This window comes from Microcebus murinus, chromosome 19 (genome assembly GCF_040939455.1).
Source record: "Microcebus murinus isolate Inina chromosome 19, M.murinus_Inina_mat1.0, whole genome shotgun sequence".
In the NCBI taxonomy this organism is placed as follows: Eukaryota; Metazoa; Chordata; class Mammalia; order Primates; family Cheirogaleidae; genus Microcebus; species Microcebus murinus.
In genome coordinates, this window is record NC_134122.1 from 23476255 (window position 1) to 23491000 (window position 14746).

The 14746-nt window shown below is 37.3% G+C and overlaps 1 protein-coding gene across 1 annotated transcript in view; it reads left to right on the forward strand.

Moving 5' to 3' along the window:
- Positions 1–14746, forward strand: part of SDK1 (sidekick cell adhesion molecule 1) — a 905178-nt gene that overhangs the window by 22627 nt on the left and 867805 nt on the right. The gene's annotated exons all lie outside the window — the stretch shown is intronic.

Below are 14746 nucleotides of genomic sequence, written 5' to 3' on the forward strand. Positions count from 1 at the left end.
GTAATCTCTTCCTGGTTTTTTTTGTGTTTTTTTTTTTGACACTCTAAGTAAGGGATTACCAGCAGTTCCACTCTTGTGCACCCTTTCCCCATCACACTAGTGCCTTGCAGGTCTCTATAACCCCAAATACTGCCATATCCCCTCCCCACTCCACCTTTGGCCAGGCAAATTTCAACTCATTTGCTGAGTTCCAGCTCAGGATCACTGCCATCATGTAGTCTTTTCTAATTTTTGTGCCCTCAACACCAAGAATTAGCTTGGTTTCTGTAGTACTCTTTGCGTAACTACTGTGCATACTCTGTGCTCTAAATTTGTACCTTTCTCATTACAGTTTATCGTGTCAGTCTGTTACCAGTCAGTGAATTTCAAAAAACAGGATTATTTTATTTGTTGTTACATTCCCTGCACCTGGCACGGTGCCTGGTATAGTAGGAACCCATTAACTGTTGACTGAATGAATGTATTTTTTTTTGCTTTTATCACCATTTCTGCCTATGCTTATTTCCAGAACTTGCTGTAAAAGATGGGAAGAAAATGTATGGCTAATGTTGGTCAGTGTTTGAGTGGGTCTTGATATCTGGAGTTTCTAGGGAAAAATACACTTCCAAGCTCATTTATGTTGTTAATCAAGTACAGTTCCTGTGGTGGTAGGACTGAGGTTTCAGTTTTCTTTTTGGCTGTCAGTTGGAGCTTCTAGAGGCCACTTGCATTCCTTCTTATGTGGCCCTTCCATCTTCAAACCAGTAATGATGTATCAGGTCCTTCTCATACTTTCAGTATTTCTGACTGCTGTTTTCAGCTGAACGAAACTCTGCTTTTAAGAGCTTATGTGGCTAGATCAGGCCCACTGGGATAATCTATCTTCAGGTCAAATGTGCCAGAACATGACATCACCATAGGAGTGAGATCTCATTTTTAGTCATAGGTTCTAGAGTTTGGGGTAGAACATTTTTGAATTTTGCTTACCACAGTGCACATAGTTGAATGATGTGTTGATAGATTGGGTAAAGGTTCTGCTTTAACCAATACAATGTCTCTTTCCCGGTCTTTTGTTTGCAAAGTTTATATGACCTGTTTCTATTTCTTCAAGCCTCTTAGTATTGCTTTGTATGGTGACAAGGATCATATCATATGATGTATATCGCAATGTAGAAATAAGCTTGGGAGAAATGAGTGTAAATGGACTGTTGGCCCCACAATGAAATCTAGGATATATTCTAGGAAAATACGATTCATATTTCTCCTTTTTCTTTTTTTTTTTTTTTTTTTTTTTTTTTTGAGACAGAGTCTCACTTTGTTGCCCAGGCTAGAGTGAGTGCTGTGGCGTCAGCCTAGCTCACAGCAACCTCAAACTCCTGGGCTCGAGTGATCCTTCTGCCTCAGCCTCCCGGGTAGCTGGGACTACAGGCATGCGCCACTATGCCCGGCTAATTTTTTTTTTTTTTTTTATATATCAGTTGGCCAATTAATTTCTTTCTGTTTATAGTAGAGACGGGGTCTCGCTCTTGCTCAGGCTGGTTTTGAACTCCTGACCTCGAGCAATCCGCCCGCCTCGGCCTCCCAAGAGCTAGGATTACAGGCGTGAGCCACAGCGCCCGGCCTCTCCTTTTTCAACTTAGTTTTATCATTTGTCTGATCCTCTTTTAGCATTTGAAATCATTGAGTAGATTGTTTTGATTATAAACAACAGAATCTTTTTAAAGTAAACTTTTTGTTGAAATATACATAACAGGAAGACAAATAGTGTATTGCTTGATAAATTTGCACAAAGGGAACATATACATGTAATTAATGCCCAAATCAACACATTAGAACTTTCACTCGTACCACGAAAGCCTACCTACTTAGTGGTCCCTTTGAAAGCAGTATTTTGCTTGTCTGTTAACTTGATGAACTTTCAGCCTATTTAATCCTTTTTTACTACTTTTTTCTTTTAATTTGAGAAGTAGGTATAAAAGACTAATCCTTAAAATGTTTGGAGCATGGGGTGAAAATAGTTAGGAGGTAGCTCTTATTAGGGGCTCAATACCTTCTCAGTAATAGGAAATAAACTCCTGTTTAACTTTTAGTTATAAAAATGGGTTTTGCACTCAAAGCAATAGTAGGCTCTTAATTTTACTGTTATAATAGAAACTGAAAAATTATTCTTTAGGAAAGTCATCCTAATGGGGTCAATTTGAGGTAGTTGCTGGCTTTCATATTTTCTGTATTACCAATATTGCTAATTTTTCTCTTATTATTTTACTAAACCTGTGCCCAGAAAAAAGTTGAGGACAATTTCAAAATCTATGTATTAGAAAGTTCTTTTGGTCAAACATTTGGAAGAAATTCCTTTTTCTATGCTTAATTTTTGTTTTTTAATAGAGTAAGCTTTCCATGTTGAACTTTTTCTTAACAGAGGGACAAGCTTTAGGAAACTATTCAAGTCACATATAAAATGGTAGCTTCTACTACTGGAATGAATATTAGTTATGTTTCTGGAACTGTACTTACTTATTACTGTTACCAAAAAGATCCTAGGCTCTTTGGTAAAGACAGCTTCTCTTAATGTTCTTTACCGAACCACATTTTTGGTGATGCTTGAAACACAGATTCTGATGTGATACTCCAATGTAGAGATTTGAGATCTTAAAGTCACAGACTGTATCTTAAACATCTAGTCCATAAGGATTCATGATCTGAGCATTAATAGCCTACTTTTTCTAATTACATATATAATAGTAATCCTAACCTTTTATGTCTAACATCCTAATCTTTATATATAGCATCTTAATCTGTTGCTCTGTATTTCTTTAATGCCATGGATTATTGCTTACATTTATAAATAAGTAACTTTATATTTTCATTAATATCCAAAGAATACCAACTTAAGGAGAAAAATATGGGTATATTTTTCAACTGAGAATTTAGACACTGAGCTTAAAATTCTTTTTATTATGATAGCATGTGAAGCTTTTTATATAATCCCAGTTCCCAGGGACCAAAATGATGATTTTGATTATAGACAATAAAATATAAGAGTAACCATTTCCATAGAACTATTATAAAAGATTAAAGGACATATCAACAAAATAAACCAGCTTGTGTAAACTTATTAATATTGCTAAATAATACAGCTTTATATTTGTCTATAAAAGTACAAAAAATTGCTGAATAATGTCTTAAAGAATTTTTTTTTTTTTTTGAGACAGTCTTGCTCTGTTGCCCTGGGTAGAGTACAGAGGGATGATCATAGCTCACTGTAGTCTCAAACCTCCTGGGTTCAAGGGAGCCTCTTGCCTGGGCCTTCCGAGTAGCTAGTACTACAGGCACACACCATAACACCCAGCTAATTTTTCTGTTTTTAGTAGAGATGGGGTCTCACTCTTAGGCTGGTCTTGATCTCCTGAGCTCAAGTGATCCTCCTGCCTTGGCTTCTCAGAGTGCTAGGATTATAGGTGTGAGCCACTGTACCAGACTTAAAATTTTTTAAAAAGTTGTATGTAAGTAGTCCTGAGTTCTATTGGATTTCTGACATTTTGCTCAACTAATTTTTAATTTGCAGGAAAATCTTATAGGTTGTTATAATAAAAGTGGCATGCTTTTAGAAACCACAACTAGGCTGCATGAATCCAACATACTACCTCTAACAGACCTATGAAAGACCATCTCTCTTGGTTGCATCCAGTATACTCTCATAGGGAAAAGAGCTAACCAAATAAAAGGGCATATATACTTAGGCATATATAGTGAAGCTATAGGCAAATATTTCTTAAGATAACTTTAATAATGTGGTTAGACTTTTGCCCCCAATGGTTTAGTTTTTGTAAAAATCAGTTATTCATTGCAAATTATAGCATGTATAAAAGTATAAATGATAATCGCCTTAGTTTATGGTGAAGACCTTGAAGTAGGATTGCTGGTTCATAGAGTATGTCTCTTTTGTTTCATATCACCAAATCGCCCTTCAAAAAGGTAGTTTACACTTACTAAGTCCTCATTTCTTGTCTAACCAAAGCTGCTTTGACAGTATTCTAAATTATTATACATTTTTTATTATAAATATTTATGGTAAATTAAATTCAATTCACCCATATTTTATTGCTTTAACTGTTTATCATGACAAATGTAAATATATGTGATGGTAGAATATATATTTACCATCACCCAGTTGCAGCAATTCCAACTAACAGCTAATCTTGTTTCATCTATATCCCACCTGTTTCTCTTCATTTTTTGAAGCAGGTTCCAGACATAGTATCATTTAATCTGTGATACTTCATTCTTATTTACATCTCTTCGTATATTACTGAAACTATCTTTTTATATACTTATTAGTTACAAAGTGGTTATAAATTTTAATTTAATAGTAAGTGATTTTTTTTCTTCCACTGGTTTTATACCAATTGCAAAAATGTGATTTAGTACTTAGATTTAGTAATCCTAAACTGTTAGATGTAAAGATAATGTTCAGTTCCAGAAAAGTAACCAGACTATGTGATCAGATAACATCTGTTGCATTTAGTACGGGGTGTGATATCTTAGGAACATTGACAAATGAGCATATACATAAGAGAGTGGCCAGCATGGTGAAATGAGAGAGCAGTGTCATACACAGTGGTTGAAGGAGGTAGGTGTGGGGGCTCTTCAGTGTAGAGAAGGCAAAACTGAGGGGAAAAAGGCGGGGGGTGAATGGAATGGAAACAGCTGTTTGCAGATGATTCATGTAGAAGGTTTCAGGGATAACAAGCAAGAAGCTGCTAATTAAATAGCAATACATTTTATCTCCCCTCTGGCTCCTCAGACTTAGCTTTTATTGACTTTAGATATGGCTGATGAAAGCAACTAATAATGGGACAGAAGCGATGCTTTTGGGTATCCAGGAAACCCTGAGATGATCTTTGTCAGGTTTTACTCCACACACTCATCTCTCTAAGGATTTAGAATTGAGATTTTTCAGTAGAGAAAAATAATTTTCCATTTGAAAGCTACCCAGCATAGGGTCAGAATCCTGTGTCTGTAGTTTCAAAATAAAATTATGACAGCAAAATGTGGTTTGTAACTCATTTAGAGGAAAAACTTGACCTGAACAGATGACTTTTTCCCACTTTATGTGAATATTCATACATTTCTTTGCAGAAATAGCAATGTTTGATTATGATGTGCATTTCCCTACCTCAGGGAGTGTCATGTAATGCTATAATTACCCTTCAAAAACCCAAAGAAGTCTGAATTCCGAGCACTTCTGGCACAAAGGGTGTTTATCCCTATAGTTGTATTTTTTTTCATATATTGAATGATATGCGGTGTATTTTGGTACCTGATCACTATGCAAGAGAATGATAATGCTTTTCCTGTTTGTCCCTTTGGAGGCTATGAAAATTAGATTACTATGTAGAGCATATTAAGAACAGGACTGCCTAAAAGTAACGTGTTACTAGTAAGGTATTCTTATTCTGGGCATGTTTAACTTTCCTTCTGAAAATAATTGGGAAGAATAATGTGGAAATATGTAGTTGAAATATTGTAACTGTTGAACAAAGATGTCTTACAGAGGCAAAATGACAAATGATATTTTAAAAATATTTTCACTTTATCCAATCTGATTAGTACATTATAGTGTTATGAATTATTTGAAATGAAGTAATGTATCATAAAACAGAATCAGGCCTATTTTAAGGTCTACATTTATGAGCTGTGAATTTGCTTTTAGGCATATATATTGAAGTTGCTTGTAAATGATGATGATTTCATTTTAGATCATGCTAATATCCTAGTTCAAGAGGTCTACATTGCTTGTATTTGTATGGCAAGGCCTAAACTTCATACAGAAAGGGAAAGCAGTGTGGTTTTGAAAAGGTGGGTGTGTATACACATATAGAAAACATTGAGTTAAAAATCAGAAAAATGTGTGTATACATTGACATATGCATATAAAAACCCAGTTAAAAACCAAATGGGAAAAATGTATTATATAAAAGGTCTCCTTCCTCTAATCCTTCACAAAGGTAACTAGTATTAAGTATTTTTTGTGTTTTTTTCCCCATAAAATCTCCACTCATATGTCAGTATTTATATTTTTCAATTACACAAAATAGGATCATATGCTCTCTATTTTGTCTTTTGCTTTTTTATTTATGTGCCTTAGGAATCTTTCTAGAACTGCCTACATAAATCTTTTTAGTGACTGTCCAGTATTCCATGTGTACCATAATTTTCACAACTAGTTTTTCAACTCATGGGCCTTTAGTATTTTTTTAAATTAGTGGAAATGATCATGCAGTGAACATCTTTGTATATGCAGTTATATTTTTGTAAGAAAATCCAAAAGGTAGCTTCCTACCATGAAAATGCTGGTTTGAACATTTATATTGATAGTACTGAATTAATGTATTTTTTACTGCGTTAATTGATGCTGTTTATCCCCTTGCTGCTCTTACGCATCATTTAAGTAGGTATGTTTTTGGTAGTAATATTCTCCGGGGATTAGGAGGTTGTAGGGGGCAAACTCACAACTAAAGGACATGGTGAGCATTGTAGAAGGGGGAAGGGCATGCCTCTAACCCTCACTAGGGAGAGGCAAAGACATAAAATGTAACCAAAATGTTTGTACTCTCATAATACCCTGAAATAAAAGATATGTTTTTAAATATAATGAACATTAATTTTTTTCATTTAAATGGATTCATATTTTGTTAAAGACAATGAACTTAAATTTGAAAAAATAGTTAATATATAAATGAGGCCATTTTTCATTTTGCAGAAAATGGTTGGTACTCATGTAGGCTCCCAGCTCCTGTGCCTTTGGACCACCTCCATGAAGCACTCTGATGATTTCCCCTCTCTTCATTTTGATCTTCTTGGGAGGAAGCAAGCTCCTTATTTGTATATGTTTAACATTTTTTTTAAATTTTAAATTATGGGTGCATAATAGTTATATTAATGGGGTACATTTGATGTTTTGATACAGGCATATATCAAATCAGGGTAATTTGGATATCCATCACCTCAAGCATTTATCATTTCTTTCTGTTAGGAACATTTCAATTTTTCCAGTTATTTTAAAATGTATAATAAATTGTTAACTGTAGTCACCCTGTTGTGCTGTCAAATACTAGATCTTATTCTAACTGTAGTTTTGTTCCCCATTAACCATTCCCACATTTATATACTTGAAGAAAAACTTTGAGATAACATTCACATACCATACAATTCAACCATTCAGAGTGTATGATTCAATAGTTTGTAGGATATTCAGAGTTGTGTAATGTTTGGTAATCAATTTCAGAATATTTTCATCTTTTTTTTTTTTGATAGAGTCTCGCTTTGTTGCGAGACTCTAGGCTAGAGTGAGTGCTGTGGCGTCAGCCTAGCTCACAGCAACCTCAAACTTCTGGCTCAAGCAATCCTTCTGCCTCAGCCTCCCAAGTAGCTGGGACTACAGGCATACGCCACCATGCCCGGCTCATTTTTTCTATATTTATTAGTTGGCCAGTTAATTTCTTTCTATTTATAGTAGAGACGGGGTCTCGCTCTTGCTCAGGGTGGTTTCAAACTCCTGACCTCGAGCAATCCGCCCGCCTCGGCCTCCCAGAGAGCTAGGATTATAGGCGTGAGCCACTGCACCCGGCCTGAATATTTTCATCTTTCCTGAAAAAAACTTCACTCTTTAGCTATAATCACTCCATATCCCTCAACCCCTAACCTAAGGTAACCGCAGATCTACTTTTTGTCTGTATAGATTTGCTTGTTCCAGACATTTCATATAAATGGAATCTTATACCATGTTCTTTTTGACTGCCTTCTTTCACTTAGTGCATAGTGTTTTCTAGTTTCTAGTTTTCATGTGTTCCATGTTATAGTGTGTATCAATTCAGTTGACCCTCTGTATCCAACCAATTGTGGATCAAAAATATTAAATTATCTGCACTGAACATGTGCAGATTTTTTTCTTGTCATTATTCCCTAAATACAGTATAATAGCTCTTGACATAACATTTACATTGTACTAGATATTATAAATAACCTAGAGATGACTTAAGTATATGAGAGACGTGGCTCACATCTGTAATCCTAGCACTTCAGGAGGCTGAGGCAGGAGGATTGCTTGAGGCCAAGAGTTCGAGCCCACCCTGGGCAATGTAGCAAGATCCTGTCTCTACAAAAATATTTAAAAAATGAGTTTTTACATTCAATTAGATATTATAAGTAAAGTATATGGGAGAGGCTGGGCATGGTGGTGTGTGCCTGTAGTCCCAGCTACTCAGGAGGCCTGGGGTAGAAGGATCTCTTGAGTCCAGGAGTTAGGGGCTGTAGCCAGCCATAATCATGCCACTGCATTCCAGCCTGGGTAATATAGTGAGACTCCATCTTTAAAAAATAAAGTATGCAGGAGAATGTGCTTTGGTTATATGCAAGTACTATGCCATTTTATATGAAGAATTTGAGCATCTGTGGATTTTGTTATCCCAGGAGGTCCTGGAACCAATCCCCCACAGATACTGAGTGGGTAACTTTATTGCATTTCTTTTTATTACATTGTGTGGATATGCCACATTTTATTATCAGCTGATAAACAAATATTTGGGTTCTTTTTGGTGGTTATTAGTAATGCTGACACTTAAGTTTTATATGGACATATGTTTTCATTACTCTTGGGTATGTACCCAGGAGTGAAATTGCTGGGTCATATTACAGTAATTGTTTAAGCTTTTGAGGAACCACTAGACGTTTCCTAAGTGACCACATCATTGTACATTCCCTCACCGGTGTTATGAGGGTTCTAATTTCTCCATGTCCTTGTCAACACTTATTTTTCTTTTTTTTAAAGTTGTCGTCTGCTATGGTTTGGATATGTACCCCCAATTTCATATCTTAGAAACTTAATCCCCAATTCCTTATGTTGATTAGAGTTGGGGCCTTTGGGAGATAATTAGGTTTAGGGATAAGGTCATAGAGTGAGGTCCCCATGATGGGACTGGTCTCTTTATAAGAAGAGAGAGACCTGAACTGATATAAACACCTTTGCTCTGTCTTGCCATGTGATGCCTTCTGCCCTGTCATGAAGCAGCAGGGAGGCCCTCACCAGATGCCAGAACCATGCTCTTGGACTTCCCAGCCCCAGAGCCATGAGCTAAATAAATTTTTCTTTATAATTTACCCAGTCTGTGGTATTCTGTCATAGCAACAGAAAGCAGACCCCACTACACCATCGTGGGTAAATAAGAAGTGGTATCATGGGGTTTTGACTTACATTTCCTTGATGGCTAATGTTGTTGAGCATCTCCTCATGTGCTTATTAGCCATTTCCACATCTTTGGAGAAACATGTATTCAGATCCTTTGTCCATGTTTACATTAGTTATTGATCTTTTTATTGAGTTGTGATGGTTTTTTATGTATTCTTGATACAAGTGCTTCATTAGGTACGATTCCCAAATGTTTTCTCCCATTCTGTGGGTTTTTTTTTTTTACTTTCTTGGTGTTCTTTGAAAGGTAGATGTTTTTAATTTTGATTTGTCCTTTTGCTTGTGCTTTTGGCATCATATCTTTGGTAAACATAAATCTGTGAAGGATGAATTTACTTGGTGAAACATCTTCCCTTTGGATATTGTGTTCATAAGATTGGACACAGTTGATGTGTCTTTTTTTTTTTTTTTATCCCAACCATTCATTCCTTGAGGATGATCACAATTGCAGCTTATTCTAAGGCAGTAGTAGTGAGTTGGCTTTTAGACATGTTACTTGGAAGTACATTTACAGTTATTGAGAAAACTAATCTAGCTTTTATAATCAACTCATCTACTTTTGCAATTTGAGAATGTAGCTTTCTCATTCCTAATTTTGGTTAGCATTAAGCCTCTATGCTTAGATGATGATTAACTTATTATAAGCTGAAGGATACTTTATTCAAACTATTAAAAGTTAATATGTCTAAAAATTTTGAATGACACTAGTTGATAACTGAGATTTTTGGAGATTTAAACTGGTTTATTTTTTGATCATCCACAGAAAACTTTAAAGATTTATTATCAAATTGTGGCTTTAAGTCTCCTTGGTTTTTTTCTGGATAATTAACCTAGAGGGCCTGGCTTACTGATAAGTGTGACTACAGTTGTACAAATTAATCCTAGCAGGGTTCCATCCTTTAATGTCAGTGCTGTAAATTGTTCTCACATTATTCCTATTATTCTGGCATTATATCTTGATATAAATTCTTATTTTGTGGTTGAAGAGGGATATGGTTCAACAGGATTCAAGGACTTAAAAATTGCCCTCCTTCACATTTCTAATACATAATAACTCTTTTAAAGTGAAGCCAGTAATTATAAAAGCATGGTAATGGAATCTGTTATCTATTTGGAAAAACAAATCTTTTTGCCATTTATAATAAATGTAAATGACCTGCCATTTATTTTAGAATTATATTCCTAGGTCCTAGAAAGGCTCTGCATTTCATAATTCAATTACAGTTAGTAGAAGCTGGATCAGTTTCTAGGAATGTCATAATTTGTTGTAGGGGACTATGATACTTTTAAAGGTTCTGACATTCAGCCAGTAAGGTGTTGCTATTTCCAAATAACTTGTGCACCCCCCCCCCAAATAGATACAGGAAGTATTTTTGGTAAATCTGCGAAGTTTATTGTGGTTCTCACTATAACGAAAGTGCACAAATAATATTAACATTTTTAAGTTAAACAGTTATTCAGCCTACCACTTTGGCATTACCCCTGATTAGAATTGAAGGCTAAGTTGAGCTTGGGGAATAGGTTTCATTGTCTAGAAAAGGGCTCTTAAAATTTTCCCTCTCAGTATATTATAACCTTTTATAAGGGCAGTGCTAAGAAAGAAGAAGCTGCTACTTCAGGTGGTGTATTTGGCATTCTCACAGGTGTGCTGTCTGTGAATGAGTTCAGATCTCTTAAGAAATTGGGAACTGCTTCCTGTGGTTCTGTTGCTTTGATGGTGCTTAATTTCTAAAGAAGGCCAAAATGCCCAGAGTCAGTAGGGCTAGTTCTTAGCAAAAATTATGTTCAGAAACTTCTGGAATGTCTACAATGTTTTATAGATATCCTACGGATGTCTGGTTTTGGGAGAGTACGTACAAATGGTATATGAAAGGAATGTTCCATTTTCTGAGGTGTTCATTACATTTTATAACTGTATGTTACCATTTAATGAGGTCAAAGAAGTTTCTTTACTGTAACTATGAAATGCTCATTTTTGTTCTGCTTTCCTTTAGTTGGTGTCCTAAATGTCTGTCTTTTTCATTATTTCTGACTTCTTGTGTGTTAGCAGCAGCTTTATTTCCTTCCGTACTCAGCCTGGATTCCAGGGTCATTTCTAACTTGTACATCAAGACCCTGAAGTGTTTTGTCTGTTTAATTTGTCCTATCATGCTTACCTGCAACCCAGCATAAACTCCTTACCTTACCTGCTTTTGTACCCACGTTGCTCAGCACTATTGGATAAATTAGAACAACTTTGAAGATTGTACTGGTCAGGGGTTGGTTGTAGAGAACAGAATCTAATTCTTCTTTAAGCAGAATGGGATTTATTACAGGGAATTAAATGTCTTCATGATTTCTTGAGGGTGCTTAAAAACATACTCCAGTGTGGCCTGCCAGGAGAAACTCTCACATCCACCTTGTAGAACTGGGCTGCCAGGGTAGCCACTGTTCTAGCCCAGCCATGGAGAGGGCTGTTGCTGTGAATGTTGCCGCTCAGCCCCAGGACCATGCTACCTTGGCTGCTGTCCACAAGAACAAGATGCCTATGTCACATACTTTCTCTCTCCCACTTGATTCAGTTTGTCTCAACTCAGTTGGAGCATACAAGTTCATGTGTTGCATGATTCGTGTTTATCTTGCTGTGACTGACAGAACTTCAGACCAGAACTATAGTAGCAAGAGTGTTAGGAAATGTGGTTTTTAGTTTTCTGGCTTCTGCAGTTTTCTGGGAGGCTGGAATAGATTTGAGTGAGTCAGTATACAATATTGTCCACAAATTTATGGTTTCTAACTATAACTGGTTCTTCAAAATTGTCCTGTAGTCCTTTCACTTTTCCTTGATGGGTTCTTTTGTCCCATAAACCAGCACTTCTGACTCTACTCTGATGCCTTTTACTTTTAGTAGATGGTGGAGCCTAAGCCTGAAAGAAGCAGCAGTTTTTGGGTGTGAATCTCCACTTAATTATGCTTCTGTCCTTCTCTCCTAGCCCTTTCAAATTACCGTAAGTAGCTGTGATACCACTGTATGGAGTATAGGAAAGAGGAGGTGAGAGTCAGGAGTCTGTAGGGAAACAGAGGGTGGGATTCAGGAGGTGAGGAGGACAAGTGTGAGGAAGGACACAAAAACATTCTAGAGGCTCTAAAAACAACCTCTTCTGAGCATGTGACACCAAATTACTCTTTTGAAAACCTTTAACTCAGAATCCAGGACACTCAACTCCTATCTCACTGAGTGCAGCTAGTTCTGTTTTCTTTATTGAATCTCTTCTTCCTAGCCTCAGAGCTCAGTTCTTACTCTTCTTTACTTCTGTTCTCTTTGTCGGCAATCTTCTACTCAGATTATCTATAGCCTCAACCTTCCCCAGAAGTCTAGAGTTATATTTCCAAATGGTCTACATTTGCTGCTGCTTAGATGTCTAATAGGCTTCTTAAATCTAAACCAAACTTTTTTTTTCTCCTCTGAATCTCATCCAGTGTCCCCTCTTTTAGTAAGTAGCTTTATAATTTACCCAATAACTTAGGCCCCACATCTTGGAGTTATCCTTCATCTTTTCCTTCTCTCATTTTTCACATTCAATCCTATTAGCAAATTCTGTTTCTCTGCCTTTAAATTATACCTTGAAACTGACCAGTTGTAATCAGCCTATTGCTGCCATTGTAGGCCACTATCACCACTAACAAGCCTTGTAGATGGTGGGCCTACTTTTAACTTCTGTACCCAACAGCCAAAGTGACACAAATCCAATCATGTCTTTCCACTGCTTTCTTAGAATATAAATCCTATTGTACTTCAGATACAATTTAAAATCCTCACTATGTGCCTGTAGTGTTCTATGTGTGTGGTCCTGGCTGTCTTTCTGACTTGATCTCCCACTATTACCTATCTGGCTCACTAAGCTGCTTCCACACTGCGTCCTAATTATTACCTGGTTAAAGCAACTGCTTTCTCAACTTAGTGGGATAGATACATAATGGTACATATGGTTTTTTCCCCCCTGTTCCCCACAAGAATATAAACTTCATGAGGGCAGGAACTTTATTTTGCTCCCTGTTTTATCTTTGGTACACAGTAGGTGCTCAAATATTTGCCAAATGGAAGAGGGGCAGTGAAATTATTACAGATCTTGTCTTGGAAGATTGAAAAATAAAATGTCTTTGTGTAGGGATCAGTTGGGTAGAAAGTGTAGCGAAATATGTGACTTTCCCTTTTGTTGTGGTAGTAAGTGTTAAGGAATAAGACAAGTATGGAACTTTCAAATTCATAGGAGAAAAATGGAATGAATAACACCCTAACCAAACCAGTAAGAATTAGGAAAAGTGGAAACAGTATAGAATAGCAAAGTAAGATGAAGAAATGGGAATGGGCCAGAGACTTCCTGTTTGACCAAGATGAAGCTGTCCCATTCTCAAGCTCTACCTTCTTACAGCTCAAAATCCCTAGACTTAGTATGACAAGGAAGCAAAGGAAGATGCTGAAAGATGGAAAGAAGACTGTGGACAGTCTAGAGTTCTGGGGACTTGAGAAATGATGAGTGAGTCCCATGAGTTTCCTTATCTCCTATATGTCCTGCACAGGGTGCTGTAGAAGCCACCAACCCTCAACCACTAGTAGGTACAATTTTCTGTTCCCTATAGCCAAAGGATAGGGGAAGGGTGGTCTAACAAACTTATCAGGACTCACCCTGATCTAGCTAAACACCCAAAAGAACTGACCCTCTCCCCTCCCAGGGTTCAACAGCAGGCAGGCATGCTCTGGTTCCCCACCCAGAGGTTGGAGGCATGCCTGAGCAGGGAGCTAATCTTTCATTTCCTGGCTGGCAGAAGCAAGTGGTACTTCACTTTCCCTGCCAGGTATTGACAGGGTCTAGTGTGGAGCTGATCTTCTACCCTGTGCCCAGGAGGAGAAGCAGGTGATGCTCCAACTTATTTGCCAGGTTAGTGTCAGCAGGATCCAGCTTGGAGTGGCATTCCCCGCCACAATGTGGTGGTGTAAGTAGGGGCAACTTAGCACTACACTTGACCACTCCCATGCCTGTGTCTTCTAGTGGGGAGGGTAGCCTCCACATCCTCTGGCATCAAAAAGGTACAATGAGGGAGGGAAAGAGGGCTGGTTGGCACTGTACTCCCTCTGCACCCCTTGTGGTATAAATAGGGCCCACTGGGGTGCTGAACTTCCACTCCTGTTATGCAGCAACAAAATGGTATGACTTAGCCCTTAGGTTCCCCCTCCCTGGTACTAGCTTAGCCCAAGGGAGAGCTGATTTTAAACAGAGGCAACAGAAATGGTGAATTGGAGTCAGTTGCCTGGGAAGGTGTCAGTGAGCTGAACTTCTATCCCATCTGTCTGCAAGAAGGTGGTATGAGTTAGTACCTCACTTTTGTCAGGGTGATGGAGAAGGGAGGGCCTAGCAGGTAGCTGAACATGCACACCCACTCATCCCTGGTATTATACCTTTAAGAAGGGAAACTGCCTGAGAAAGAAGATTAAAATAGGATTCAAGGGTTCTTAATACCAAAAATGTATACGATACAGTTAAA